Source organism: Schistocerca cancellata, chromosome 4 (assembly GCF_023864275.1).
Source record: "Schistocerca cancellata isolate TAMUIC-IGC-003103 chromosome 4, iqSchCanc2.1, whole genome shotgun sequence".
In the NCBI taxonomy this organism is placed as follows: domain Eukaryota; kingdom Metazoa; phylum Arthropoda; class Insecta; order Orthoptera; family Acrididae; genus Schistocerca; species Schistocerca cancellata.
The window spans coordinates 339,350,107-339,376,251 of record NC_064629.1 but is presented as its reverse complement, the minus strand read 5'-3'; the positions used below and the strand labels follow the sequence as shown (position 1 = coordinate 339,376,251).

Below are 26,145 nucleotides of genomic sequence, written 5' to 3'. Positions count from 1 at the left end.
GATACTTCTGTTACACTTACGTATGGGCTATAGTCGACCTGTTACGATCCTAGAAGCGCGTCTCTGAATTCATTCGTCTACTGTCGTGCCTTCTTAATAATAATTCTCGCACTACTGTCTTGTAGTGCGATTTCCTTTACAAGTGCACTGCATTTCCCCCAAAACCATGCCAAATCATCTGTCTTCCATTCGCATTACCTAACAATGATTTTACGTAAATGTCTTTATTTCATATCGTTTCCTAGTATTGCCCGTCAATACTTACTCGATTTGACGTTCTCAAGACGTTCACCACTAGTCCTGCAATTGGATGCTATCGTTTACTGTCTCTTGGATATAGGCATTAACTTACATGTATACAAATGTAACGACAACTTCCATTCATTACATCAAGTATAAATTTGGTCCAAGTCCTAAGTTGTTTTCTAAAAAACCACAGAGATCTATCTAAAAGGAGAAATTAGTGTAGATTATTTTATGTTACAAATATCTAATTCATCCCACAGCTACCAGTATCCTCTTATTAGCGGAAGATCACACGAAGGCGCTCTGCCGTTCACAATCACTCTGTCACGTTACTGAGACAATTCTATGCGTGCCGCGATGAACGATTCTCACGATGTGCACTTTTAAACAATCCAACTTATCTATAATCTCACCGAATCTGCAACTTAACTTGGGCGTTATTATCATCATCATCACCTTCACTACAATCGTACTGCATTACCGAATATGTACATACACAACGTATGTTCGCATATGGCAACCAGATCGCAGTACTGGGTGTCATTCGCTTCATGTAACTTTTTCAGGGCACCTTTAAAAAGCAGATTGTGCAGTTCTTCAGAATATCCAATGGAACAAGTTTACTTTTGCCAGTCACTGTTTATTTAAATTTATTTCTTCCGATGTCAATAAGTCACGGTGAAGCCTAGCCAAAGATGTTCACATTTGAAGTCTCCACAATACATCTTGTTGTCTGTCCTTCCGCATCACACACTGATGCAGCACTTTCACAGTTACCCCCTTCAAGATGTGATCCCCACTCCTTTGTCCTGTTCGGATTCGACTGAGCATGTACCATTCGCAGCATGCAAGATCAATCTGTGTGACGCTTTGCATTGGGATTTGAATCAGGTCGGTGTTCTTGTGTGGACTCTCATTCCAGTGTTGTTTCTACCTCTTTGTTACACAGAAAACATCCGTAAACTTAAGATCTAAGTGATGTCGGTTTGTTTACAGTGCAAATGGACAAGATTTTAGCAGTGTAACAACACAAAATTAGAGTTCTGACAATGGTTTACTTTTCTCGAAGACAGCAATAAAGATTTTATGGATTTGAGAGTAAGTGACCATGGGATATTAACTCCGCATCCTCTAAGTGTGTTTCTTGCCGAGTTCTGTAAGACGTGTAAACGATAATATTACACTTCAACGTTTACTTAAATGTTCTCCATAACAAAGACAGATACTACCCGACCATATTATTGCACTTGCCCTCGCATGGCCGTCATCGGAAACACGCGGTGACATTACAATAAAAAATTACAGTGGTGAATCAGGAAAGTGCACCGAACAGTGCATTATCAAGACAGTCCTGCATTTACTATCAAATTGTTCAGCGTGTTTCCGTGGAATATCACGGTAAAAACTCGCGAAAGGCCGACCAAGGAGCCCCTACTCCCACGCGCAGTAATACTGACGATGAGTTATATCCCATTCTGCTGCTGATGATGAACAATCAAGCATGCATTGCAGTGCCTTCATCCCTGTGCCACTCATTTAATGGTCTAATGGGATGTCAGTTATTTGTCTGTTTGTAGGTCAGGTATGAACAGAGCACTCGTTTACACACCTTCGTCTTTCATTTTTTCTAGTTGCTCGATTTCTTTGATGTTTAGGGCCCTGGCAGTATCAGAGATGTCAGAGGTTTAGAGAGTTTAAATTCCCAAGCTCATTGTCAAAGAGAACTATGTTTTATACTTAGCTCATCATGACAAGTGAGTTTACGCAGGGATTTCGAAAAGTAAGGTACACACGTATTCCCAAGCTAAGACCATTACGCAACAACGATGGCGCAGTGTCAAAAGAGAGTACGTGTTTCAGGTGTCCTGCAGACAATTCTGCTGCAGTACAGGTAACAGGTACATCACACCGTGCGACTGAACTGATGCGGCAACTCGAAACTTACTCCAAAGCAGAAATACACTGACAGTACGATTCTTCTCGGGAAAATGTCTAAATTGTACACAGATTCATCGTGAAATTTTGGCTGTATATGGACCAATGCAATGTCCCGTCCGGCTGTAGGGAAATGGTGCCAAAATTTTTTACCAGAGCCGCACAGACGTGGGTGATGCCGACCCGCCATACAGTCCAGATCTTGCACCAAGCTATCTGTATCTTTTCGGCAAACTGAAAGAACATCGGCGGGGGCGGGGGAAGCGATTTTTCAACGATGAGGATGCGCACATGGCAGTTCTCGTAAAGCTCCGTGATCAAGGAGCTAATTTCTATCGTCGAGGAGCTGAATGACTAGCAGAACGTTCCGACTTTTGTTGACAGGTAGCAGGTTACCATTTTGAGAAATAGTGCCCTTTATGTGTGTCACTTTGAATAGTGCAGCTTTGAATAAAAATTGCTTGGCTTGCCATGATAACGTGTAAATTACTTTTTGAAGGTCCCTCGAAGAACTAAATGAATGGTAAAGCAAAATAATTTGCCGTTAATGACTATTGCTGCAAACAGTAAAACAGTAGAAGTAAATTGACAGTCCGACAAAAATCCTGAAATTCTTCCTTTAGACTGTGTCGGATGAAGATAACAATATCACTTTTGACCCCGTAAAAAAAAACCTGATTCTTCTCATAAATGGCTGATGCAAGCCTGTGTTTATTTTCTGCATCTACATAAAGCTCCGACAACCATTATGCGGTGAGCGAAACCCTCTACAACTGCGACTCATTTCCTATCCCGTTCCACTCGCAAATGGAGCGAAGGGAAAACGACTGTCTATATGGAGCCACACGAGCCATGAGAAAGAGCTCTGATTTATCTTGCCTTCGCGGTCCTTACGCGAGATGAACGTTGGTGGCAGTAGAATTTTTCTACAGTCATAGACAAAATTTTCTCAATAATGTCTCGCGATAAGAACGCCTTGTTCCGTCCAAAGATCCCTATTTCAATTCACGCACCATTCCCATAATACTCGCGTGCCGATCGAACCTACCGGTAACAAATCTAGCAGCACGCTTCTGAATTGCTTCTATGTCTTCCTTTAATTCGATGTCGCTGGGATTCCAAACACTCCAGTGGTACTCCAGAATGGATCCATTCGTCTTTCCTATTATCTATCCTATGTTCTCGTTCCATTTCATATTGATTTCCAACGTTACGACTAGACATTTATTCGACGTGACTGTCTCAAACAGCAAACCACTAACACCTTATTCGAACATTACAGGATTGTTTTTCCAACTCATCTGCATTAGCTCGTATTTTTCTACATTTAGACGAAGCTGCCATTCATCACACCAAATAGAAATTCTATATAAATCATCCGGTAATCTTCCTACAGTCTCTTAATGAAGATCCCTTCCCGTATACAACAGCGTCTTCAGCAGACGCTGACTGCCGCTCATCCTATCCGTCAGATCATTTATGTATACAGAGAACGATAGTGGTCCTATCACACTTTCCTGGGGCACTCCTGGTGATGTCCTTGTACTCATGAACACTGTGGTGTACCACGGGAGATAGATGACAGACGTGAACAACGGCTCACATATCTGTACGGGAGAAAACGCGTGCACCTGCTGAGCAACTGACCGCACAGGTGACAAAGAACTACGAACAGTGTCTCGTTAACGACAGTTCAGCGACGTTGTTGCGTGTGGGTCTCGGCAGCAGGCGCCTCGTCTATGCAACCATGATCACTGCTGTTCATTAGCGACGAAGGCTGGTATCTGCAAGCCAGTGCCGCAACTGCACGTCCACTGAGTGGCGAGAGGTGGCCTTTCATATGAAGCACGTTTTTGCTCCACTGGAACAACAAATGGCTCTGGGCACTATGGGACTTAACGTCTATGGTCATCAGTCCACTAGAACTTAGAACTACTTAAACCTAACTAACCTAAGGAAATCACACAACACCCAGTCATCACGAGGCAGAGAAAATCCCTGACCCCGCCGGGAATCGAACCCGGGCGCGGGAAGCGAGAACGCTACCGCACGACCACGAGCTGCGGACTGCTCCATTGGACTGATGGCCGCTACCCCGTACGGCGCGAAACGTCTGAAAGCAAGAGAAAGGGAGCGATATGGTGTGGGGAATGTTTTGGTAGCATTCCCTGGGTGATCTCGTTATTCTGGACGACACAATGAATCAACACAATGAATCAGCACATGTATGCACCTATCTTTGGGGACCATGTCCACTCCCACACGCAGTTTGTTTTCACTCTGCATGACGCCACATACCAGCAGAGCAATGTAACGTGTTGCACACCTCGTAGTGTATGCGCATGGTTCGAAGAGCACTAGGATGAGTTTACAGTAATCCCCTGACCATCAAACTCCCCGGACTTAAACGCAATCGAGAACCTGTGGGAGCATCTCGATCGGGCTGTTCGCCCCAAGGATCTCAGCCGGGGAACCTAGCACATATAGCCACGGCACTGGAGGCGGCATAGCTCCAAATCCCTGTCGGTACCTTCCAGAACCCCACTGACACATTTCCTGCATGTTTCGCGCTGCAAAAGCTGGTTATTCAGACTTTTGACAGGTGATTACATTAATGTGATTGGACAGTGTAAATCCGCGCTCATTTGTGGACAGAAGCCGTTCTGTCTCAAATAAATTTACTTTATGCGAACAAATAACATGATCAACAATTCTGCAGTAAACCGATGTTAAGGATATTAGCCTGTTATTTGGCGGGTCCGTTGTTTTATAAGTCTTGTACACAGGATTCGCCTGTGCTTTTTACCGATCGTTTCGGACTTTGCGTTGAGCAAGAAGTTTGCGATAAATGCAAGCCAAATAAGGGGTCAATGTCGAATACTACTCTTTGTAGAATAGAACTGGTATTCCATCCGTACTTGGCGACTCATTTGTTTTCAACTGTTTCACAGTTGTTTCTCAACGATAGTGATGCTTATTTCTGTGTCCTCCCTACGGGAGTCTGTGCGACCGTCAAATGATTTTTTGAACTCGAAATTTAGAACTTCAGCTTTCCTTCTGCTGTCTTCTACTGTCACACCAGACTGGTCGATGAGAGGCTGAACAGAAGCCTTCGACCCTCTGATTTTTCGCATAACCAGAATTTTCTCAGGTTCTCGTCAAAATTTATTGCTAACGCACGACAAAAGTCTTTATGTGCTTCGCGCATCGATCTGTTAACAGACGAACGGATTTGTATTAACTTTCGTACGTCGAAATTTCCGCGTTCTTTCTCGAGCCAATTGTGCAACAATCCTACTCCCTCAGCATTTTCGGTATGTTGTTATTAAATCATGGTGGGTATATTCCGTCCTCAACCCACTTAATTCGGCACATACTTCTCGAAAATGTGATTACAGTATCTTTCAGCTTTGCCCATTATTCCTCTCTGTCTATCATACTGGAATTAGATAATATCCACTCGTCTGAGTAGCATGCTAACACTTGCTTATCTTTCCAGCATAATAGCCCTTCCAGCTTAGTCGCTGGATTAATTAACTTGGGTAACTATCGTCGCTACGACGACATCACCATCACTAAATTCCTGTCTGAAACCTGACAGCATCGATAAGGTTCGCAGGAGAGCTTCTGTAAAGTTTGGAAGGTAGGAGACGAGGTACTGGCAGAAATAAAGCTGTGAGGACGGGGCGTGAGTCGTCCTTGGGTAGCTCAGATGGTAGAGCACTTGCCCGCGAAAGGCAAAGGTCCCGAGTCCGAGTCTCGGTCGGGCACATAATTTTAATCTGCCAGGAAGTTTCATATCAGCGCACACTCCGCTGCAGAGTGAAAATCTCATTCTGGAAGGTCACGACTGTTTTTGGCTTCAATGTCTAAAATATTTCCACTGGAGAAAATGTGTTCAGTATTACTTCACAATACTATTACCATTTCATTACATACACTACTGGCCATTAAAATTGTTACACCAAGAAGAAATGCAAATGATAAACGGGTATTCGTTGGACAAATATACTAGAACTGACATGTGATTACATTTTTACGCAGTTTGGGTGCATAGATCCTGAGAAATCAGTATCCAGAACGACCACCTCTGGCCGTAATAACGGCCTCGATACGCCTAGGCATTGAGCCAAACAGAGCTTGGATGGCGTGTACAGGTACAGCTGCCCATGCGGCTTCAACACGATACCACAGTTCATCAAGAGTAGTGACTGGCCTATTGTGACGAGTCAGTTGCTCGGCCACCATTGATCAGACGTTTTCAGTTGGTGAGAGATCTGAAGAATGTGCTGGCCAGGGCAGCAGTCTAACATTTTCTGTATCCAGAAAGGCCCGTACAGGACCTGCAACATGCGGTCGTGCACTATTCTGTTGAAACGTAGGGTTTCGCAGGGTTCGAATGAAGGGTAGAGTCACGGGTCGTAAAACATCTGAAATGTAACGTCCACTGTTCAAAGTGCCGTCAATGCGAACAAGAGGTTACACACCAATGGCACCCCATACAATCACGCTAGGTGATACGCCAGTATGGCGATGACGAATACACGCTTCCAATGTGCGTTCGCCGCGATGTCGCCGAACATGGATGCGACCATCAAGACGCTGTAAACAGAACCTGGATTCATCCCAAAAAATGACGTTTTGCCATTCGTGCACCCAGGGTCGTCGTTGAGAACACCATCGCAGGCGCTCCTGTCTGTGATGCAGCGTCAAGGGTAACCGCAGCCATGGTCTCCGAGCTGATAGTCCATGCTGCTGCAGACGTCGTCTAACTGTTCGTGCAGATGGTTGTCGTCTTGCTAACGTCTCCATCTGTTGACTCAGGGATCGAGACGTGGCTGCACGATCCGTTACAGCCGTGCGGATAAAATGCCTGTCATCTCGACTGCTAGTGATAGGAGGCCGTTGGGATCCAGCACACCGTTCCCTATCACCCTCCTGAACCCACCGATTCCATATTCTGCTAACAGTCATTGGATCTCGACCAACGCGAGCAGCAATGTCGCGATACGATAAACCGCAATCGCGATAGGCTACAATCCGACCTTTATCAAAGTCGGAAACGTGATGGTACGCATTTCTCCTCCTTACACGAGGCATCACAACGTCGTTTCACCTGGCAACGCCGGTCAACTGCTGTTTGTGTATGAGAAATCGGTTGGAAACTTTCCTCATGTCAGCACGTTGTAGGTGTCGCCACCGGCGCCAACCTTGTGTGAATGCGCTGAAAAGCTAATCATTTGTCTATCACAGCATCTTCTTCCTGTCGGCTAAATTTCGCGTCTGTAGCACGTCATCTTCGTGGCGTAGCAATTTTAATGGCCAGTAGTGTAGCTTTTTGAACAGCATGTATAGACCCAACACGAAACCTGTACCTTGTGTGCCATAACGATGAAGATAGCCATAACGCAGATACAACTACAATGGAGGAGTATCTGTTAAGAGGACAGACATCTATTTCCTGAAGAGGAGCAACAGTCTGGATGATTGACTAAGCTTTGAACTTTAGCTAACGTGGCCTTGCTATATCGGAACTGCGAACGGCTGAAGTCAATAGGAAACTAGCTGTTACTTTTTTCGAGGGCATGTGCTCTACTATATCGTTAAATGATGATGGAGTCCTCTTGTATAAGATATTATACGGAGGTATAATCGTCCGCCACTCAGATCTCCGGGTGGGGACTACTGAGAATGCTGTCGTCATCAGGAAAAACAAACATGGCGTTTTATGAATCGGAGCGTGGTAGGTTAGAAAATCTAAAAAGGGAAATAGACAGGCTGAAGTCATATATAGTGGGACATAAAGAAGTCATGTGGAAGGATGAACACGACTTCTGGCCAGCTGAGTACAGGGTTATAAATACAGAAACAAATAGGGGTAATTCAGGAGTAGGCCTAATGATTTATATGAAAATAGGAAAGCATAGTGAACGCATTACTGTAGCCGAGATACATACGAAGCCAACACTCATCACAGTAGCACAAGTTTTATAATGCCAACCAGCTCCGCAGATGATACTGAAAGAATGTATGAGGAGATAAAAGACATTACTCAAGTAGTTACAAGAAACGAAAATTTAATTGTAATGGAGATTTAGAACCAAAAGAAAGATAGAGAGAGAGAGAGAGAGAAAAAAACCTGTAAGAGAATATGAACTTGGGGGAAAAGAGTGAAAGAGAAAGCCATCTGGCAGAATTTTCCACAGAGCACTATGTGATCATTACGAACACTTGGTTTAAGCGTCGTCACGAGAAGCAGGTTGTTTACCTCGAAAATACTAGGGCACACCGTCATCGGTCACAAAACTGAAGTGTAAAAAATGTAAATGCTGCAAAAGAAAAAACTGATTCTAAAAGCCGAAAAATCGCTAAGAGTGAAAGTGCAACTACCTTTCTTCGATGTCAGCCTGTGCACACTGTTGTTGTTGTGGTCTTCAGTCCTGAGACTGGTTTGATGCAGCTCTCCATGCTACTCTATCCTGTGCAAGCTTCTTCATCTCCCAGTACCTACTGCAACCTACATCCTTCTGAATCTGCTTAGTGTATTGATCTCTTGGTCTCCCTCTACGATTTTTACCCTCCACGCTGCCCTCCAATGCTAAATTTGTGATCCCTCGATGCCTCAGAACATGTCCTACCAACCGATCCCTTCTTCTAGTCAAGTTGTGCCACAAACTTCTCTTCTCCCCAATCCTATTCAATACCTCCTCATTAGTTACGTGATCTACCCACCTTATCTTCAGCATTCTTCTGTAGCACCACATTTCGAAAGCTTCTATTCTATTCTTGTCCAAACTAGTTATCGTCCATGTCTCACTTCCATACATGGCTACACTCCATACAAATACTTTCAGAAACGACTTCCTGACACCTAAATCTATATTCGATGTTAACAAATTTCTCTTCTTGAGAAACGCTTTCCTTGCCATTGCCAGTCTACATTTTATATCCTCTCTACTTCGACCATCATCGGTTATTTTACTCCCTAAATAGCAAAACTCCTTTACTACTTGAAGTGTATCATTTCCTAATCTAATTCCCTCAGCATCACCTGACTTAATTTGACTACATTCCATTATCCTCGTTTTGCTTTTGTTGATGTTCATCTTATATCCTCCTTTCAAGACACTGTCCATTCCGTTCAACTGCTCTTCCAAGTCCTTTGCTGTCTCTGACAGAATTACAATGTCATCGGCGAACCTCAAAGTTTTTACTTCTTCTCCATGAATTTTAATACCTACTCCGAATTTTTCTTTTGTTTCCTTTACTGCTTGCTCAATATACAGATTGAATAACATCGGGGAGAGGCTACAACCCTGTCTCACTCCTTTCCCAACCACTGCTTCCCTTTCATGCCCCTCGACTCTTATAACTGCCATCTGGTTTCTGTACAAATTGTAAATAGCCTTTCGCTCCCTGTATTTTACCCCTGCCACCTTCAGAATTTGAAAGAGAGTATTCCAGTCAACATTGTCAAAAGCTTTCTCTAAGTCTACAAATGCTAGAAACGTAGGTTTGCCTTTTCTTAATCTTTCTTCTAAGATAAGTCGTAAGGTCAGTATTGCCTCACGTGTTCCAACATTTCTACGGAATCCAAACTGATCTTCCCCGAGGTCGGCTTCTACCAGTTTTTCCATTCGTCTGTAAAGAATTCGCGTTAGTATTTTGCAGCTGTGACTTATTAAACTGATAGTTCGGTAATTTTCACATCTGTCAACACCTGCTTTCTTTGGGATTGGAATTATTATATTCTTCTTAAAGTCTGAGGGTATTTCGCCTGTCTCATACATCGTGCTCACCAGATGGTAGAGTTTTGTCATGACTGGCTCTCCTGAGGCCATCAGTAGTTCTAATGGAATGTTGTCTACTCCCGGGGCCTTGTTTCGACTCAGGTCTTTCAGTGCTCTGTCAAACTCTTCACGCAGTATCGTATCTCCCATTTCATCTTCATCTACATCCTCTTCCATTTCCATAATATTGTCCTCAAGTACATCGCCCTTGTATAAACCCTCTATATACTCCTTCCACCTTTCCGCTTTCCCTTCTTTGCTTAGAACTGGATTGCCATCTGAGCTCATGATATTCATACAAGTGGTTCTCTTCTCTCCAAAGGTCTCTTTAATTTTCCTGTAGGCAGTATCTATCTTACCCCTAGTGAGACAAGCCTCTACATCCTTACATTTGTCCTCTAGCCATCCCTGCTTAGCCATTTTGCACTTTCTGTCGATTTCATTTTTGAGACGTTTGTATTCATTTTTGCCTGCTTCATTTACTGCATTTTTATATTTTCTCCTTTCATCAATTAAATTCAATATTTCTTCTGTTACCCAAGGATTTCTATTAGCCCGCGTCTTTTTACCTACTTGATCGTCTGCTGCCTTCACCACTTCATCCCTCAGAGCTACCCATTCTTCTTCTACTGTATTTTTTTCCCCCATTCCTGTCAATTGTTCCCTAATGCTCTCCCTGAAACACTCTACAACCTCTGGTTCTTTCAGTTTATCCAGGTCCCATCTCCTTAAATTCCCACCTTTTTGCAGTTTCTTCAGTTTCAGTCTGCAGTTCATAACCAATAGATTGTGGTCAGAATCTACATCTGCCCCAGGAAATGTCTTACAATTTAAAACCTGGTTCCTAAATCTCTGTCTTACCATTATATAATCTATCTGAAACCTGTCAGTATCTCCAGGCTTCTTCCATGTATACAGCCTCCTTTCATGATTCTTGAACCAAGTGTTAGCTATGATTAAGTTATGCTCTGTGCAAAATTCTACAAGGCGGCTTCCTCTTTCATTCCTTCCCCCCAATCCGTATTCACCTACTATGTTTCCTTCTCTCCCTTTTCCTACTGACGAATTCCAGTCACCCATCACTATTAAATTTTCGTCTCCCTTCACTACCTGAATAATTTCTTTTATCTCGTCATACATTTCATCTATTTCTTCATCATCTGCAGAGCTAGTTGGCATATAAACTTGTACTACTGTAGTAGGCATGGGCTTTGTGTCTATCTTGGCCACAATAATGCGTTCACTATGCTGTTTGTAGTAGCTAACCCGCACTCCTATTTTTTTATTCATTATTAAACCTACTCCTGCATTACCCCTATTTGATTTTGTATTTATAACCCTGTAATCACCTGACCAAAAGTCTTGTTCCTCCTGCCACCGAACTTCACTAATTCCCACTATATCTAACTTTAACCTATCCATCTCCCTTTTTAAATTTTCTAACCTACCTGCCCGATTAAGGGATCTGACATTCCACGCTCCGATCCGTAGAACGCCAGTTTTCTTTCTCCTGATAACGACGTCCTCTTGAGTAGTCCCCGCCCGGAGATCCGAATGGGGGACTATTTTACCTCCGGAATATTTTACCCAAGAGGACGCCATCATCATTTAATCATACAGTAGAGCTGCATGTCCTCGGGAAAAATTACGGCTGTAGTTTCCCCTTGCTTTCAGCCGTTCGCAGTACCAGCACAGCAAGGCCATTTTGGTTAATGTTACAAGGCCAGATCAGTCAATCATCCAGACTGTTGCCCCTGCAACTACTGAAAAGGCTGCTGCCCCTCTTCAGGAACCACATGTTTGTCTGGCCTCTCAACAGATACCCCTCCGTTGTGGTTGCACCTACGGTACGGCCATCTGTATCGCTGAGGCACGCAAGCCTCCCCACCAACGGCAAGGTCCATGGTTCATAGGGATGGGAAAAAACCGACTGGTTAAATCCGATATCAGTACTTTAGTTCCGAATAGCCGGTGTTTTTCGGTATTTATTTGATTTCGGTTATAACACGTATTTTTTTTCAATTTTTTGTCATAATTGAGTAAAATACCGAAATATCGATTGGCCACAGCAGTTATGTTAAATCCTTTTGTTCTGAATAATCATTTTATTAAAAAAGTAATAATTTTTATTAGTGCCATCTGCATTGCTATGAAATATTGCGTTATTACAGAAACTGGGAAAAACGATCAGTGCTATTTTAATAAGTGCTGACAGAACTGAGCAACAAACACATGGCCTAAGAATCGCTACAACATTGCTCAGACAATAATGTCACTGTGGCCGTGTGTCGTGGTTTGAAGTTCGTGTGTACGTACAGTGTACAAGTTACTTAGCAATGAAGTACAATGCTTCATTCGCTTTAAAAGATTAAAGGTTTGTCTGCCATTTCTGTGAAATAATAAAAAAGGAAGGAAATTATAGTGAAAGTAATAAATTAAAAACTAAATAACAATAAAAATAGATAGTAGCTGATCTGCCTGTGCATACGTAATATGTCTTCATCTGCTTGCAGCCCTCGAAAACGGACAAATTAACAGGAAAAACACCGTTCTTCAACCTCCGTTTTCATCCTTTACCATTGGCCCAAATACTGGTATGATCCCCGATTTAAACATGATTTTTGAGCAGAGTTTCAAAAAATTACAATCGATAGGAGAATAGTTTTTTTTGTAGTATTCAACCACTTACCACTTTTCGAGAAAAGCAGCGAACGGTGGATGGGTTAAAGTTTTCTTTTCTTTTCATACGTAATTTAAAAAAAAATGGTTCAAATGGCTCTGAGCACTATGGGACTTAACTTCTAAGGTCATCAGTCCCCTAGAACTTAAAACTACTTAAACGTAACTAACCTAAGGACATCACACACATCCATGCCCGAGGCAGGATTCGAACCTGCGACCGTAGCGGTCGCGCGGTTCCAGACTGCAGCGACGTAATTTAAAATTTTCATTCTATGTAACTTGCAACTGAAGGACTCAATTTTTCAGTCTTTGTTCGAGTTCTAGGTTTCTTACAGGAATGATAGGAATTAAAACCGAAAATCGGTTACTTCAGAAACCGGTGAAGCTAAACGGCTTTAAATATCAGGTTAAACTGGCGTGGAAAAAATCAGATATAACCAAAAACCGGTTGTTTCACCGACAACCGCCATCCCTAATTCCAACAAAGAGAAAGAAACTTGACTTCAGAACATGTAAAAAAAAAAGCAATAAACGCCCACTGACGATGCTTTGTAAATAAAAGCGAAATGCGTCTGATGTAAAATACTCAAACTGTGGCACGCGTAAGACGAAAAACAACACACAATCACTGACGCAAAGCAATACTGAACCAACGACCTATCTCACAAATGAGACTGAAGAAAGGTAAAGCTACTTTTATAGCATTAGTACATTTAGAGTACGTTTCGAAAGTGTTGACAAATTCGGAAGGTAGCAGGGATAACGCACATGGGCCGAATGGTTATCTACAACTACCACAGAAATGAGACTGCGCTTGTAATAGTCAAACGACATGAAAGGGAAGTCTTAGTAGAGGAGTGAGTGACAGAGGGTTTGCAGCCGATCCCCGTTGTTATTCATTCTGTGCATTGAGCAAACAGTAAAGGAAACCAAGGAGAAGTTTGGAAACGGAATTTTCCGATGACACAGCGACAGTAAAGGACTTTGAAGATCATTTGATCGGAATGGATAATGTATTGAAAAGAGGATTAATATTAACAGACGTAAAAACAGGATGACAAAACGTATTCTAATTAAATCTGGCGATCCTGAGGGAATTAGTTTAGGAAATGAGACACTAAAGGTAATAATGGGTGATGCAGAAAGGCGGACTGGTAACAGCAACAAAATTATTCCTAAACAACAAAAATTTGTTACCTCTAACATAAATTTCAATTTTACGAAGTCTTTTCTGAATGTATATGCCTTCAGTGTAGCCCTGTATCGAAGTGAAACGTAGTCAGCACGCAATTTAGACAAAAAGAGAATAGAAGTCTTGAAATGTGCTGCAAACCAAGGAATGACTCCAGTAATCAGGTTCAAAAGGGTCTATGCTGCAGTAGTTATGCAGACATTAAGATGCTTGTCCAGGATGTACGAGCGTGGAGAACTGCATCAAACCAGTATTTAGACTACAGAAGAAGACCATCACCACCACGTGTCGCAACAAATGCACATAGATTTTTCGTATTTAATTTACTACGTCGTATGTAGTAGTCTGTAAACGGCCTGTGTGTAGCCGAAACACACACACACACACACACACACACACACACACACACACAAAATCACGTACACGTTGTTTTAACATGTCTCTTTCGACTAATACGACAGAGATCTTATGAATTGTGTGTGTAAAATAGAATTAACGACTAACTTAAGCCCTACGATTAAATGAAAATGGCTTTGATCGACAGCGAAAAATGCGCCTCAAAGTTGTCGCGATTCAGTAATGAAATTACCTTTCCAAATTACCTACCGTATTATTGGAACAACTGGAAGTACACTATGTGCGAAAAATCTAAAGCGCCTAGTGGGACACATGTTTTCACAGTGGTTTTGCAGCAGCCGTAATAATTACTGAAGTTTACCCGTGTGATACATTTACGCAGATGTACACACAGCGCGTGCCTGCACGATAAAAAGAAACAGTGCGAAATATTTGGAGCGGCAGGAGGTGGTGGTGGGAGAGCCGGAGCTCTCTAGCATTCACATTCAAGGACACCGGTGTGGTGGTAAACAAACAAAAAAGTTCTCCAAGGAACAAGCGGAACACGTGCAACCGTTCATAGCACTGTGTACCGGAAACAGCAGATGCGCGTCACAGAATTGGTGCTGATCAGAATTAACGGGTGTGAGAACTGGACCGGATATTTCCGATGTGGGTGCTGCTGTACACCGAACAAATCTATCTACCTACCCCCCCCCCCCTCTCTCTCTCTCTCTCTCTCTCTCTCTCTCTCTCTCTCTCTGTGTGTGTGTGTGTGTGTGTGTGTGTGTGTGTGTGTGTGTGTAATACAATACGACTTATTTTCTGAGGAACTTTTAACGTTTATGACTGCCAAATAGTTACACTGACATTATTTATGGAACTACAGACTTTTTCTGTGGCAATGTAAAAGCCTCGAAACACGTCAGACCTCGATCAAGAAGCAACAAAACATCGCCGCACACCAATGTCCCATCGTCAGGAAACGACGTCCTTTACCAAATGTAAGCAACCAAGTAACTCGAGCACAATTCACGTGTTTGCCTGTGCGCTTTAACTCTTCCACATCATCTGGCTACAACTGCGTAAGTTAACTTTTACTGTGTCTTAGCTGCAACAGAAGTATTTTTTCCCACTGGAAACTGAGGTACACATTTCGTCATGCTTTCCAAATTGCTGGGCATCACTATTAAAATATCAACAAGTCAATGCAGCAGTGATCAGCAGCTCGTGACCATCATAATACTAGGATGTGATTGGTTTGCTGTATTCCACCGTATAATTGCATATTGTGACTTTTTTGCTTGTGAATTACTGAACGATCAAAAAAAAAGAAGTTCAAATGTGTGCTAAATCTTATGGGACTTAACTGCTAAGGTCATCAGTCCCTAAGCTTACACACTACTTAACCTAAATTATTCCATGGACAAACACACACACCCATGCCCGAGGGATGGAGGGAGGGCGGGAGGGAGGACTCGAACCTCCGCCGGGACCAGCCTCACAGTCCATGACTGCAGCGCCCCAGACCGCTCGGCTAATCCCGCGCGGCAATGAACGATCATTTTACTATTTATTACAATAGAGAATATTTCATAAGTAATTATTTTAGTCCATAAAGCCAAGTGTACAAAGCATGTTTCGAAAACGGCTACATATTGTTGTATAAATCTTGCATCACCTAAGACCATCACCAAAAGAAAAAATTGCCTTCCTACACAAAAAAATCAGGTATGAAACGGTTAAGCCCATAGGACCGTGTTTTGTTTTTGTATTCACAATGAATATGACAGGCGAAAAAGCGGATAAGATGTTCGTTTGCCGCGAAAGTCGCGTAACTGTTACGTCAGCGGTGCGGTTGCGTATGCTCAAAAGTATCGTACCAAATCCACACGATAAGAGTGTAGGAAACTCGAATTGTGAAAAGTAGAATACGCCACAAAAAACAATAGTGACGTTATGAGAGATGTGTGTAAGGGGTTACTGGGCTGCGGGTCGGGAGAGGGGTGCTTCTGCTTGCAATGTTAACTGAATATGTAAAAATGGCCTAACATATCTGACATAATTCAGAAGAATTCCAAAAGAATTATCAACGATTCTTACCTACGAAATTAAACAAAAATCACAATGAACTTAATTTATTACATAAAACACCAAGAGAAATAATTTGACAATTACTGACAATGATAAGCTAATGCCTTAGCAAGCCTGGCCAAGGGATCTGGAATGTGATTCAATGAATGCCTATCTGGATTATCAGTTATATTTGTCTAATTCGGACCGTGATTTCCGAAGGGTTAATGTTTAAAGTCAGAAAGCGCTACAGACGGGTACGTATTTGCATCTATAGGCGGAGTTTAAGCATTGTGAATCTTTAACGTCAAACAAGTCTTCAGAATGAAGACTGCAATTACTGGATCTTGGTAAAATAACTATTTTCCCTACAGCTCGCCTCGCCATTGCGGCTAATTCTCACCATATTAATCGGCCGGTGGTGGCTGAAAAATCAATCACTGTCTCTATCCCAACAACTTGCGTCTGCATCTAAGTTCAAATCAGCTGGCTACATGCATAACTGATGTCTGCCAGAGACCGCGCCCGTTCATCAAGTCTGTCCAACGTGAATCCCTCCTGTCAAGACACCTGGTTGTAGAGTAACTTTTGACCATCTGCATCTTATAAAGACTAGTGTGTCTGCGTTTTTCTGGCGTTTAATAAGTAACTCAACATTTTTTCTTAAAGCAGGTTGGTTTTATTCAGGATTTCAATACATCATAATATTCGCCACTCTTTCGGCTACAAAACCCTGTTTTTCAACGTCATCTCGGTTCAATGAGACGGCGTTGCGCCATCTTAGTGGGACAGCCTGTATGCCTGCATGATATCACTCTAATGGTCAACGTCGGAGCAAACGTCTTGCTGCGCCAATAATCTACCTATCATTCACGTACTGCTTCCCGCGAAGTGCATTCTTCATTGGGCCAAACAGATAGACGTCGGAAGGTGCGAGATCCGAGCTGTAGGATGGATGAGGAAAAACAGTCCAATTAAGTTTTGTGAATTTCTCTCGGGCGCGCAGATTTGTGTGAGGCCTTTCGTTGTCCTGGAGAAGGAGAAGATAGTTTGCCTTTTTTGAGGCGACGAACATGCTGAAGTCGATTCTTCAGTTTCCTGAGGGTAGCACAAAACACTTCAGAATTGATCATTGCACCATGAGGCAGGACATAAAACAGAATAATCCAGTCTCGTAACGCGCAAGCAATTCCGCACAGGTGGTCCTTTGTTGCTCTTTATGACACTGGGTTGTGGAACCCAGCGTGCACGCACCTTTGCGCACCCCAACTAGTGGAGCAGTGTGTCGCCACTAACAACATAGACGTTCAGCTAAGCAGCTATTAGTGTGATTGTGATCTGTCTATCACCTCGGATGAGAGTGTCCACATATTCCATCACTGGAGGAGTCACAGTTGTGTGCGGCCGGCCAGCACAAGGGCGATCGGACAGGTTTGTGTGACCCTGTTGCGATGATCACAGACGCCTCGCCCGACGACTCACAGTGCCCTTGTTCAATGCCAGGTCCCCATAAAAATTCAGAAGTGCCTATGAATACCTGAGACGCTCTGGTTTTCAGCTGAAAGAAACTCAGTGATAGCTCTCTGCTTGACACGCTTCTCCGTTACAGACGCCATTTTGAGGATACATATACCACCGTCACGTAACGAAACTTCATCAAACTACAGGGGCTGAAGCGACAATAATCCACGACGTCCCACAACAAATTCTGCAATTTTTCAATCTAAATTGGCCGAGAAAAAGAGATGTGTTGCATTACTTATTGAACGTTCCTCCTACGTCGAGTGCCGACCAGTAAGAAGCTGTCTTACAAGACGCTAGTCTCCTTCCCTTCCTCTCATTTCAGGCGATTAACCAATAGCAAATGTCTTAATGCTTGGCGCTGCCAAAACTCAGTCCTTCTATCTCTCTTTCTATGTCTACGTTCGAGTGTCTGATAATGAGGGTGACCCTCTGCATGCACAGTCGTGTTTCTGTCTTCCGCTTTCAAGTTAATTAGTTTACCAAAAAGTACCTGTTTACCACATTTCGTTCAACCTTGTAGGGCCTGAGTTCGGTGGGGGTGTGTCACACTCTTCAGAGGCGTCCTAAACTTCCCCGTTTCCCATTCCATTCTCAGATGTTATCTTTAGCGGTCTATGTATTTCGACTGATTCTCGCTTTCCACCACTCTTTCTGTAATAACTCTTCCGGGACGCTGCCAAAAAGATCACATATCCCCTTATCACACACAGCTCATTAAAAACAGACTCCTTTGTGCCGGCTCAGCTTTGAGATACTATCTGTATTGTGACTTTAGCATGCGGCGCCCAGGGGTAGCTACAGGTAAGCCTCAAGGCACGGGCAGTCAGTCTGCCTGGTGTTGTCCCTTGCAGGTGTCAGAGTGCCTTTGGCGATTTCTCCTGAAGCGGTCTCCCGGCTGGCTTTTATAACCTACGGCCTGTTCGTTCACTAACAGATAAGTGCAAGATGCTTTGAGGGAAGCTACTTATTTAGATTAACATGCATTTTAATAATGGAAATTGTAATTTACGTTAGTTAAGTACTGGCAATCACTGGTACTGATACATATTCCACTTAATGGTGGGCTTTTATTATTCCGATTTGATTTTTCTTGCTATTCCGTATTATACATCAGTTACGGGACGGTTTGAGATAAACGGTCGCATAACGAATGAAACTAACATTTAAGTAGCGGTAACATACAACACACACGTTATAACGAGGCAGCTTGAATGTGTGTGCGGAATCAGCCACAGGGGTGTTTTGCGAGTATTATATTCCGACGCATTTTATACTTCCTGCGTTTTTTCCGCCAACAGCCTCATGTCAATGGATTTCTAAATCTGCTACAGTTCTTCCAAGGATGTCTACGAAAACTACTAACTTATGCAGTGTTTATATACAAGATTTTGTTTGTGGACGAAGCATCGTTTGCAAACCACGAACTAGTCAACCTTCTCAATACCCCTTACTGGACACTTGAAAATCTACGAAGGCTGAAAAGTGGATAAACAACGTCCATGGTCTGTTAATGTGTGGTGCTGGATTTTCACGAATCGCATCACTGTTCTCTGTTTTATTGACGGGACTATGAATAGCAACAAGTCTTTACAATTCCTAACAGACATGATGCCGCAGTTATTCTCTCATACACTTAACTAAGAATGTAACTGGATAAGAAGCAAAGCATGTGGTACAAATACGAAAGATTTCCCATAAATTTCGCACAGATAAATATAGACTTTCTTAGCAGAACATTTTGGAATCGTTGGGAAACACAAAATAGCCTGCACACTCACCAGACACACCACTTCTAGCTATAACAAGAGGTGACTGTTGGCTTGTCTTATTGGTCGAAATAGCACTCCATCCGGAAGCTAATAGCAAGAATGAAAAACAAATAAATAAAACTGCGTAGCTGTGGAACTTTTATTTCCAGAACCAATACCAATTGATTCTCCTTCATATTCTTTACAGATTTAATGAACGTATTCGAAAGTCCTCACCGAACGACGTTTAAGAAGCTATATTAACTACAGATATATCGGTATCAACTTCGCTGTTTCAAACTGAACTATAGTAATTTCTGCAACTAGTACTGTAATTCTAAAAGAGACGAAAAAAATGGAGTATCACTCTTCGAAATTCGCTTAATCCACAAGTTGGTAAACGAATTTTTGAACTTTAAACTCTGAAATATATGCCAATGTAGGAAAAAATCTCATGCATCGAGAAAGTGTTCCACGCGAAAAAAATTGATATTCATTAACTATTATACATGTCTTTTACATTCTGTCAGAGAGCTATGGAATTAATGCAATTAATTTATTGGTGAAGGCCACAAACACTCAGAAAATATATGTTGCTAAATTATTTAACAGCAGCAGCCCACCGTATAATATGAAATGCAGCTGTACTGCACATCAATAACACTGTCTTCCAAAACTAGAAGACTTCGCAGCAGTAATACTACTGTATATATTCACTAGTAACATAACCTTAGTTTTTCCGCGAGACCGCTACGGTCGCAGGTTGGAATCCTGCCTCGGGCATGGATGTGTGTGATGTCCTTAGGTTAGTTAGGTTTAAGTAGTTCTAAGTTCTAGGGGACTGATAACCTCAGCTGTTGAGTCCCATAGTGCTCAGAGCCATTTGAACCTTAGTTTTCCCATATTCCGAACGAAGTTTACAGAACACGCGGTCAGAGCCAATACCTTCCCAAGGACACAAGATACATAAAATATAATTTTTCAAGAAGTGTATAAAACTATCGTCTATGAATATTTCGATGTCTTACTTAAAGCGAAGAGCCTCACTGGTAAAATATTGTTATCAGGAAGCGTGTGGAGCAGAGTGAAAGTGCGTGTGTGTGTGTGTGTGTGTGTGTGTGTGTGTGTGTGTGTGTGTGTGTGTGTCGCACTTCGAAAGTAATTCGACAAGGCCATTTCTTGACAGAACTGGAAATGATGGATCGAATTACAGCAACCTAGGGCTCTATGCTATACTTCTGTACCGCACATCGCTAAATTACCCGAGGAAAAGGGTTTCCTAATAGCTGTAGTTATTAGTGAAGCATGACATTGCCAGGAAGGAGACACCGGTCTTAACGTAATTTATTGAACATTTTTTATGCAAAAACTTATTATACCTAGAACGCAAATTTCATTACACAATTAAAGCATGTGTCTAGTTCCGGTTGCTTTCTACAACCATCTTCAGCTCCTTCAAACAGTAAAAACGAGTTGAATATGCATTGAAGAATATCATCATTAGCTACAGACATGCAATGACACGCATTCGTATTATGAGCCAATAAGACTAGGAAAGTATCTAATTGTACGTTTCACTGAGAGTGAACCATGTTGTAAACCATAATCTCGCAAGATGCAGATAACAAAAAAGGAAAATGGCCAGTTGCATCAGTAAAAATTGCATTAAATGTCTGTTATTTGCAACTGTGCAGCAGAAATTAAAGTGAAAAAGGTATATGCAATGTTAACAAGAATTGTCAGCTGTTCCACAGAAAGGAGTGATTCATAATGGCGCATAAAATAGTCATGCTTATAAAATATGCACAAACTGAAGATTAAAAGAAAAATGCCACAATCCCAAACAGCCTGGCAAGACACATTTGGACGTACATATTTAGAAAGGATTACTATTTTGTACGACATAATGGAACACTCCTTTCTATAGTACAGCTGATAATTTTTGTTATCGTGCCATATACTTTTATCGCTATGATTTCCGCTTTGTTGTTGTTGTTGTCGTCTTCAGTCTGGAGACTGGTTTGATGCAGCTCTCATGCTACTTTATCCTGTACAAGCTTCTTGATTTCCAAGTAACTACTGCATCCTACATCCTTCTGAATCTGCTTGGTGTATTCATCTCTTTGTCTCCCTCTACGATTTTTACCCTCCACACGGCCCTCTAGTACTAAATTGGTGATCCCTTGGTGCCTCAGAACATCTACCAACCGATCCCTTCTAGACAAGTTGTGTCACAAATTCCTCTACTCCCCAATTCTATTCAGTACTTCCTCATTAGTTACAAGATGTACCAATCTAATAAAGTGCCTAGGTGAACATATATTTCGAGAGGAATTTCTCAGGTGTCAAGCATGAAAGGGATGCCGCCGCCTCATCCTGGTGGGACCCAAACTGACACCTACGCGTGGTCTGGCAGCTGACGGCCACGTCATCACTTCGCGGGGACTGCCGATGCATCCGAACTCCTGGGGACGCGTGCAGAGTCGGCGGCGTCGGGCGTGGTGTGGCGGGATGTGTTTTTCTATTAGCATTCTTTTGTTTAAACTATATTCGATCGATTTGACCGACCAATAGGGTGCCGCGAATCAAAAAGATCTACCCCATACATGTGAAGAATATCGATTTAATTAATTTGCATACATTTTTTTACGTCAATGTGGTGTTAGGGGCACAATAGTTAAGGGGAGGGTGTGTGTAAGTGGGTGACATGGAGCAGAACAACAGATGATGTGCGTAACACTAGGTAAATTTGCATAATTTTTACGTAAAACGCAGTACAATAGGTTAAGGGGATTGGGCGACGATGAAGAATGTGCCAGAAATGGCGTTCAAAAGCATGTGAAATTCAAAAAGTGTACCAGAAAATGGTGGGAGGACGTCACTAATTACTTAATTTGGTATCAAAGGCAGTACAATAGTTTAAGGAAATGTGGGTGACATGGAAAACCACTTAACAGAACAATAGGTCAAGTGCCGACAAAGGGTCGAACATTTGGTTAAGACACCCAGAGTACAGTGCCAAACATTAAGTTATGCACATGTTTGCTCCATGTAATTACTTCATACAAGACTACATGTTTCTAAAGAGCAGAGAATGACGAGCAAGAGATATCCAGCCCCCACAAACTGAATTTTTTATAAATAAACAATATACCCTTGAATTTCCTGTTATGAGATCCTACCTCTCTGCCAATTACCATATACTCTGTAAACTGCCTTGAATCCTCTAAATTGTTGAAATAAACAATATTCAACACACAGCAATCGATTTCCCTCAAAATGGCCGATCAATTGAGTCTTTTTCCCGCCAATTTCCAGGAGGGAGGATGGGACGGGAGGGGGGTATACCAGAGAGGGAGAGGTTAATTAATTGATCAATTTAATTAAGTAGGCAATCAAATTGGTAAGAGTGAGAGGAGCTATTCCAATAACTCAGACCTGAAAGTGTACCTGTAGCAGTGAGGGGGGAGGGGGCTTGGGGGACGGGGGGGGGGGGGGGGGGGTGCCTGGGGGCAATAAGATAAGTGCCTGTAAATCAAAAGGAAATGGGGGTGACATGGAAAACCACTTAACAGAACAATAGGTTAAGTACCTGTCATTGCAAGGAGAACAATAGGTTCGCCCTTGAGTGCATACCTGCCCCTTATGCAGGTAACCCGCACTAACAAAATGCACTTGCTGCTGCTTTGTCCCCCTACTGTCGTTAATTCTAAGGCAAACAGCTAATATACCGTACAGATGACACACAACATACATGGTCATGTACCATATTTCAGTGAAGCATTTACAATAAATATGACAAGATATGAAACTTCGATAATTATGCGCTATTCCCTAGATAAAAAGCTACAGAATAGCCAGAGGTAACATTGGGTACAGCTATTTTCTTACCTCTCTCTATTGTTGTAGGATTCGACGAATGTCAGATGGAGGCCGATGGCGAGACACAGCAGGTACTCCTAAAAAGGGTCCAGAGAGACATTTTAGGTCCACAGGAATGTATTTTCTTCCTTAATGAAGTCTTCGACGCAAAAAATACGTGCTGCATGACAGTCAGTCTGGTTTGTGGGCATTTTCACACACGAAGTGTTTCAAAAGTTTCTGCAGAACACAACGTTAGTATATAAAGATCGGAATTGCATTTCATGTTTATGGGTAGGAATGCAGAGCTCGTTGCTTTCGAATCATCACTGGGCAAGAAACTGTGGTTTCTACTTCCTTTTGCAGTTTAGATCATCATTCTAGGTCTAGCATTATTCCCCGAGGCAAGGAAAGACGACAATTATCTCTTCACATGACATGGTATTACCAATTTTAAATTCAGTCCACGACGAAGAGTGAACACAGATGCAGTTTATCCGCACTAGCTCATTTTGAGGTGGCTAATCCTTTCATCTAGCTATGAAACAACGTATCATCGACAACATAGCTATGACTATGAAATGCTCTCACTCGATATAGTTACAAAATCTGAACAACGCCGAGAACTGACAAAAGTGACTGAAATCTTGTTACAGTTACCGCCATCTTACGATGAACGTAACTTTTCAAGTGTTCTGTTGGCGAAATAAAAACGTTTATAGTATATTTTTTCTTGTTCTTTTTTTTATATGAAGCAGGCAGCGAAGTATTTGTCAGCCACCACCACAAATATCAATTTCGAAGAAAATTGGCATAATGAAGAAGTAAAATAAAATGAACAGTACAGAAATGTACTCACTCACTTGTAAAGTATACTCTCATGTTTTTTAATGCTATTCCCAATACCTGATGAGCCTGTAATTTCGTTTTTTCCAGATACCGGTCAACAACTGCTTTCAAGTGCAACAGTTTGTATGTTTTAGTTGTTTGCAGGATCAAAACCTAGTGAGCCATGCTACCTTACAGTCAATGGTTCTATGAAAACATTTTCTTGAAGAAATGAAGATACATTTCTCCAGTTAACTTCTCTAAGCTGCAAAGCCTCGTTCAACGGCAATTTGTACGAGAAATTTAGTGAGTCTGAAAGTTTGTTAATTCGAATCGAATCGACTGTACACAATTTTATCACCCAAGTTGAAACGTCGAGCGACCACTGTTCGTCAATATCTACCCGAAAGTCGTCAGACAACTCACCAGATAATGAACACAAGGTGTAGACGAGGCCTTACAGAGCTCCTGCGCTGCTGCTTTACCTTCTGGTTCTGCATCTAGGGGAGGGCACAGAAGATTTCTGTGTTCACGACTAGACTTCATGTAGCTCCTTTACCCACGAGGCAATTAAAAATTTTTTGTCTCCAAAATAATCTTTCTTCTTAGCCCCTCCCAAAAACATTGCCAAGTTTTGTATAGCTTTAAAAATGGTTAGTTGTCGCACATTAACAATCTAATAGACTGTCCTTACCCTTCTGCAGGAACACAATTATCGGTAACAATAGCTGAAAGGTAGAGCTAATGACTTCCGTCGGCATGGTACTGCACAAATACCTCGCTTCCAACGTCCATTTGATTCAGCTTTTGACACACTATTAACTCGCTTCATACAACTGATATCGGGGAAAATGTTTTCTCGGTTTTAAAATCCACGAGAGAAGTCTGCTCCAAATGCTGTACACAGTCAAAATTTGGGTAAATATTTACAACAGGATTCATCCAGTATAAGTTTAGAGATCCACGACTACTTTTTCTCCTCCTTGCTTCCACTCATGTCTACATAAAAAAGCGGTATGTTTCATGTGACATTCCGTACACGACGAAATCCACACTGACGAGGCAGTTACAAGATTTCGCTCTTTTTTTTAGTGTGGGAGTATCCAGAATGGGCATTTCTTATAGACGTCCCAGTCAACATACGACGTTTACTTGAGAGTCTGAATATAAACAACTCTCATTCTCTTCTTTTTTCAGCAACTCCTTAAAATCGTCACGTTTGACAACTATGTTGGTTTCAGTCTCAATTAGTCTGAGTCATTATGCCACAAATCAAACATACCCTTGCCCTTTATAGTAATTAATCAATAAATCTTCCACCACTTTCAGTTCATAAGGTGCTCATTTCATAGGTTTCTTCGTAGGTGACCTCTCGTACTTCATTTGGTTTGAGTTTTATCGTTAACCAAAATGTCATATTAAATCATCATGCCATAATAGAAACAAACATTCTTGAAATCTACAGTCTGTTCCGTCGTGTCATCATGACAGAGATGCGTGCAAGTTTCCTTGGAAATAGTTCAACTAATATCGCTGTTTGTTTTTATCCCATTACTATTACTCGCAGCGACAGCAAGAGATAGGAAAGAAAAGTTTTGCACTTCTCGTCGTGGTACCATCAGGTTCACCCAGGTAGTCAATAACAATGGTCAATTATCTGAATGTGCAGTAGATTTTCACACATGTAAATGTTACATTAATGAAATTTTTTGTTCACGCCGATTTGCTGGACAACAGCGTCGGTTTTTCTATGTAACGAACCGCGACATCATCACACAAATGTTGTCAATACTTTATTCGTCCATATTAAGTAACTGACAAATAACGTGTTGTTCCATCAGTATCCAAAACATTCAAGAGCGCCTTAGCATTGGATTGATCACATACACACCTCAAACTGAACAATGCAACCTCCAGATATACTCAACAT

At 42.0% G+C, this 26,145-nt stretch overlaps 1 protein-coding gene across 1 annotated transcript in view; it reads right to left on the bottom strand.

Moving 5' to 3' along the window:
- Positions 1 to 24,169, bottom strand: part of LOC126183371 (liprin-alpha-1) — a 1,187,054-nt gene extending 1,162,885 nt beyond the window's left edge. The window contains exon 1 of the mRNA XM_049925301.1: positions 23,418 to 24,169. The gene's annotated coding sequence lies outside the window, so the exon portion shown is untranslated. The remainder of the gene's footprint in view (positions 1 to 23,417) is intronic.
- Positions 24,170 to 26,145: the final 1,976 nt, after the last annotated feature.